This window comes from Arvicola amphibius, chromosome X (genome assembly GCF_903992535.2).
Source record: "Arvicola amphibius chromosome X, mArvAmp1.2, whole genome shotgun sequence".
NCBI lineage: Eukaryota > Metazoa > Chordata > Mammalia > Rodentia > Cricetidae > Arvicola > Arvicola amphibius.
Genome location: NC_052065.1, coordinates 51,494,932 through 51,501,410, shown reverse-complemented (window position 1 = coordinate 51,501,410; position 6,479 = coordinate 51,494,932). Strand labels below are relative to the sequence as shown.

General features: G+C 44.3%; 1 pseudogene; it reads right to left on the bottom strand.

Annotated features, from left to right (window-relative positions):
- Positions 1-4,244: 4,244 nt before the first annotated feature.
- On the bottom strand, positions 4,245-5,597 carry LOC119804253 (annotated as a pseudogene).
- Positions 5,598-6,479: the final 882 nt, after the last annotated feature.

Here is a 6,479-nt window from a genome sequence, read left to right as displayed (position 1 = left end):
AGGCCTCCAAGATATTTTGGGTTAGGATGGATTTTTGTATAACTCTTGTCCTGAAAGCAAAGTCCTAAAAGCAAGGTTTATGAAAGATAGGGTTTAAAAACAATGCTTGTTTAATAAGGTATTAAGGCTGCACCTTCATGAATTTATATACAAGGATATACCTCATGCTGGCAGCCAAACTTGGTAATGTAAGAGTCACACAGGTAGTATTAATTTTAGAGGCATGGGGGAGGGTCACGGAGAGCAGTTGAAACTTAGCATTGTGTGGCAGGGCTGGAGTTCCTAAAGAAAGCTCAGGAGAGGGATCCCAGCAGTTTTTTAGAGACCAGTGCCATAAATAGCCTCCAGAAACAACAGGCACAATGAAATAGAACTGGCAGGAGCCTAGGAGACAGACGACAGGTGCTTTCGAGGGCTGAGTTGGAGAGGTAAGATAGGCCCCTTTGGGGAGGCTGGAGAATATGATGCATGAATCCTGGATACCGAACATCAGATTGTTTGCACTGTTGCCGTTGGTTTTGCCTTGTTTAGATTATCTTTCCTCCTTGCTTCTTCCCTCTTAAAGTCAAAATATGTACTCAGTTTCTGTTCTAACATTGCAGAAGCCCACAGCTGGGAGAGCTTAAAACTTCTTGAAGAGAAAATGTTGGAGTTTTTAAAAAATTTAATTTAAAAAAGCAGTATATTTTTAAGAAACAACTTAAAATCTTTAAATTTATAAGGCTATGGAACATTTTAAGCTTATAAAATGTTTTATGATGCCTTTATTAATATATAATCATAGAAAATAAATAAAAGCCTAAAAAGTCAGGGCCAAAGCTATGAGCATCAAACACTAAACACTAGAAACTGAGATATTCCTATCTTTTGTTTGTTGGTTGGCTGTTTTTTTTTTTTTTTTGAGACATGTAGCTTTGGAGCCTGTCTTGGAACTCACTCTGTAGACCAGGATGGCCTCAAATTTACAGAGATCCACCTGCCTCTGCCTCCCAAGTGCTGGGATTAAAGGTGTGCGCCACCACTGCCTGGCTCAATATTCCTATCTTATGATGCATCAAGACAATAAGCTAAACAGTCTGGCGAAGAGCTGATAGAATGTCTTTCCTTACTAAAGGTTTATTCAAGCTAACAGGGCTGACTTGAGAAGCGTTGTCTAGCCTTGTCTTTGCTAACTTCGTTAAACTTTAGCTGTTTTGGTAAACTGAGTCATACAAGAAACTGTGGTATTCTGTAATGGTGCATGATGTAAGGACCAGGAAAGTAAGGCTCCTAGTCTCTTTATGGATGTCATGGTTTAAAGTTTTATTTTGGTGATAAAAGAGCTTCAGTTCAAAATTGTTATTTTTTTAAGGCTAAGCTTAACAGGGATAAAAATGCCAATCTGAATCTTAGAAAAGCGATTGGCTTGTTATAAACTATTAACATTGATTAAGACATGCAAGTTAGTAGTTACCTTCTACATGATCAAATTCTTTAATGTGTTCTCATACTCAGTACTAATGAAATTTACTTAAGGGAATAAGCTTGATTTAGCCTCTTGTGTATGTTTTCAAGGTTAAGCCTAAAACATAACTAAAAACGAGTGAAGTTTATTTAAAATCAAGTATACTTAATAGGCAGCCGTCAACACTTTTCAGAGATCTGTTGAATGTGGCATTTAAAATGTTTAATGGAAGAAGCTTCCTGTGGTAGACAGACATGCCACCTCCTGGAGGTGACCCTAAGGTCTCCAAAGAAGAGAAGTAGGTCATAGACTTGAATTGTGGTGTTGCTAACCACTGGACAACACCTGCTGCCAGGGCCTGAATAAATCGTGGACACTGTTGGGTTGACTTTGACTACCCTATTCTGCCTCCTCAAAGTGAGGTCAGTTTTCCCAGGTTCCCCATCCACAGGAAAATCTATCTCTTAGACCTTCGAGGTCTGGCAGCCAAAGGCCTCTGCTGTCTTGTGCAGCACCTGAGAATATAATGTTGTCATACATGACCGCCAAAAACCTACGACCTCTGCCCCTCAGAGAAGCCATCAAGACCACAGGAGCCTATTAAGTCATTGCCCAGGTGACTGATAAGCCTCTGCCATTTTAATCAATACAGAGACCATTTGGTCTCTACTTCCTGCTTTGATTTATCCTTCTCAGATCTCTGATGGTGTTGATGGCTAACTGTGGCTTTGTCAGCTTGGCAGCAGCAGGCACCTAACTCCTTCCTCAAGGCTGCAGCTGCCTTGCTATTTCATTTCATATGTAAAAAGCAGGTCTGGCTTCTCCTAGAGCTTCTAGGTCTGCTGTTGAGAAAGGCGGGCAGGTTTGCCTGGCTAACAGGCTTCATATTAAAGGATAACGGGTTTCAGATGGAACTTTCTGCTATTGCTTTCTTTGAAAGAACTTGCTTTGCAATGACTGCTCTCAGTAATCATCCACTTGTGTCTAGTGATAAATAATTGGATTTTAAACGTGTAGAGTGTATATAAATTGTAAAGGCCTAAAAAGGTTTAAGATATATAAAGGCGAGTTGCAATCATCTGAGGATGTGAACGCTTAAGAAAATGACTTAGGGTGTGTAAATACAAGTTATAAAGGTGTACGAAAATGATCGGGAATGAAAAATGTTTCAGATGGCTTTCCCCCTAAGCTATTGTTATACTAAGATTTCAAAACTTCCGAGTTGGAACATTGATCAATGAGTTCTGATAAGCTGCTAAAGCCCTGATGTCAGTCACAAGCTTCGCCATTTTAAATTCCTCTGGTTGTCATCTGAGTGTACTTTTTATTGAGTGTACTTTTTATTGAGCTAAATTCCTCTGAGTGTCATCAAGGTACTTTTTATTGAGCTAAAAACAGTTTTGCCTAATCTATATATCCAGCTTTCTGGACAGAGGGAAGAATGTTCATACTTTTAAACCCAAAGTCTTATCTTTTGCTATGACTCAAAGGTGTGGGTCTACTCCAGGCTTTTTCTACACTATGGATTTCAGTACAGATTACGAGGGTAATGTTAAATTTCTACAACTTTTATATCTTTTGGTAAACTTAAAAATTCACGTGAGCTTCAGGGAGTCAAGGGAGTTGTAAGACTTGAATCCACCTCTCACAGGTCAAAAGGACTCCAGATAAGGACTCTTGTCAATCAACAGTCTAAGTTTTCCCAGCTGCCTATTCCTGAGGGCAGAATCTCTTTCTCATCCCTGGTCTTGGGTATCCTCCCCTTTCCAACTACCAGGACCATGGGACTGGAAGTTCCAAATGTAAGATTTTCCTTTCAGTTCCTGAACTGTAACTTTTGTCCCTAGTCTATCTCTGTCCTGGGAGCTTCCTTTCAGCTGGTAGATGGCATCCAGAAATCAGTAGCAGCCTACAAACTGCTCCAAAGGTGATCTAGGTCGTTCCTGTTCCGGGCAGTCCTACAAATCCAGACAGCCCTAGCCTTGCTGAAAGTTGATTGGAACCAGATCTGTCAACAGGTAGAAATAGTTCTACAATATGACAGGGCACTCGACCTACTCCGTGTAAAACAAGGAGGTTATTGTGTGGCTTTAAGAGAAAACTGTAATTAGAGATAATTCGGCCATACTCATAAAAAGGCTGTGGGGGAGGGGTGGAGGTGGGGAACTGAGATGAAATAAATGACTGATTCGCAGTCTCATTTTTGGTGTCTTCCTAGATAGTAACTCTGGTGCTAACTACTGCTGGCTCTTACGTTAATACCTTAACTAAATATGTAAATTTCTGTCTGTGTGCCATTCATTAGACTGATAGTCATTAGATCCCAGTATAAACAGGTACCCACCACAGAGTCAAGGATTTGACTTAGGATACAGCTCAAAGGGGGAATGGCTAACATTATGTTTTAACTTTAAATTGCCATGCTTAAGAGATCTATAAAAGAAAAATACTAACCTGTAAGTTCCACTTTCCCAAGCACAGATGACTTCCTGGAACGCTGGGGGCTGTTGTTCATGGAAGATAACAAGCTACATGTTTCCGCCTCTGTAAACAAGCTTGCTTGCCCCAGTGCCACGGGATGGGTGCTTGATCACATGTAGGTAGGAGATATGAAGGCAGGAAGTACATCAGGATGTATGCTTGCCTTTGATTGGACATTGGTGGGAAGTAAGTAGCCTTGTGGGTTTTGTCTTTTATAAGCTTTTGACGAGTGTAATTTAGGGCTGTATTCTGAGCATGGGTCTTGGGTATGGACCTGGCCAGTATCCATAGTCATGGCCAGTATTTAATAAAGCTTCTTTCAGATTTGGCTCAACAATTGTAGTAGTTGCAGTAGTGGTCTTATTCTTTTCTTTTCCAGTGACCTCTCAACTTTTATTGATCCCTCAATCCCCAGGGGTAGCCTCCTTCTCAGCCTCAGTGCTCCGGATACCACTTTGCCATCCACGACCTTGGGTGGTTGTCCTCTGGACAGTTTGCACGGAGTTACTGGAGTCCGGGGCATCGCTGAGACTGAAGTCTGCCCATCTTCCAGCAAGCGGCGGTAGGTGGCGATCTCAGACTCAAGCTGACCTTGATGTTCAGCAGGCGTCACATTCCTGGGTCTGGCGCTGCCCCTCTGCCCGGGTTTGTTCCAACTCTGACTCCAGGTACAGAAGGACCACATTGAGCTGCTCCATCTGCATGTCGTATCGGGCCTCCACGCCCCTAAGGCTGTTCTCCAAGCTGATCTTCTGCTATTTCATGGCATCTAGGTCAATCTCCAAGGCTTGGAGGGTGTGCCTCAGGTCCGTGACTGTGGTCTCAGCATCTCTGATTTCCGCAGACTGGGTAGTGACTACCGTGATGCTCTCCTCAGTCTGCTGGGACCAGTACTCGTCTAGTTCCTCACGGTTCTTCTGAGCCAGCTCCTCATTCTGGGCCTGGATATCAGCCATGATCTTGCTGAGGTCCTGAAATTTGGGGGCATCCACTTCCACAGTTAATCCAGAACTGGCAGTCTGTGCTTCCAGTCCTTTGACTTCCTCCTAATGGCTCTTCTTCATGAACAGCAGTTCCTCCTCAAGGGCTTCGATTTCTGTCTCCAGCTGCAGGCTCGTGATGTTGGTGTCATTCACTACCTTTCCGAGTCCATGGATGTCACTCTCCACAGACTGGCGCTTGGTCAGTTCTGTCTCATACTTGACTCTGAAGTCATCAGCAGCAAGACGAGCATTGTTGATCTGCAGGACAATGCGGGCATTGTCCACAGAATTCGCAAAGAGCTGAGCCCTCAGGTCCTCGATGGTCTTGAGATAGTGGCCCCAGTCTCTGACACCCTGGGACCCCTTCTTCTCCAGATATTCCCGGATTTTGCTCTCCAGTTTCCTGTTCTCAGTTTCCATGCTCAGAACCCTGTCCAGGTAGCTGGCCAGGCGGTCGTCCAGGTCTTTCAAGGTCTTCTCAGTCTGGATGCCACCTTTTCCAACCAGACCTGCAGACCCCATGGAGGCACACCAGATGCTTGAGGAAAACCGGGAACCAGAGCCCCCCCAGCACCTGCATAGACGCTGGCTGCGCTGCTGGCAGACTGGAACTGCTGGCTGGGCAGCCGCACAGATCCCAGGGACCGGTAGTTGGTGGAAAAAGTGGTGGAGCGGGTGGTGAAGCTCATGTTGTCTGGAGAGGAGAGCAAAGCGAGGGAGGGACTGGGACAGGAGTTCTGAGGGTTAGGTTCCCGGTTAGAGGGGTTAGAGGGAGGGTGGCAGCCCTCGACCTGTTTTATCGCTGAGGGAAGCGTGGGATTAACAGTTGACTATTTATGAGACTTTAGTCTGCCTCCCAGGTCCCAGCACCTAGAGTAGTAAACAACCAATAAGACAAAAAAGAAAAAGCCCAAACAACACAAAATGAGACAAAAATCCCATTGAGGTCCTTTTGTGTTGGTCATCTACGGCTGGGCATGGGGTCTGCCTTTAAGTGTAGCTAATATAGCCAATGAGACTCCATTTGACAAAACTATTTTTTTTCCTTTGCAAATGGGTGAAAATTGCAGGTAGCTTCTTGGTTAGGAGTGGTAAACCGTGTCCATCCCCACCTCTCGGCACCGAACCTCATCTGGCTTGAACCTGCATGGGCCTTGTGCTGCCTGCCACATTTCCCATGGCTTCATCAGTCCCGTTGTGCCCGGAAGACACTGTTTCCTTGGAGTTTTAAAGGACAGCATCATTGTGGGGGAAATAAAGGAGTTTTTTTAGGTGGACTTTAGAAGGGAAGATTTTTTATTTTTTCCTTAAGGGTGGAATATTCAGGCAGGAGAAGTCACTCAGGTAGATCTGAAACTTAGCATCTCTGTCAAGTCTCAGGTGTTGATTTTGCTCTGATGCTGTTGCTGGATGAGAGAACACCAATCTCCAGGCTGGGTGCCAGTCACAGGGGAGCCCCTCCAGGGCAAGTGGTCTGTTCCTGAGTGAACCCCGAGTTACTCTAGGAGTCTGTTTTTGTGCAACATTATCAGTTGTCTTCTCCTTAGCACCGTGGTAGGAAAGGGGAAGCG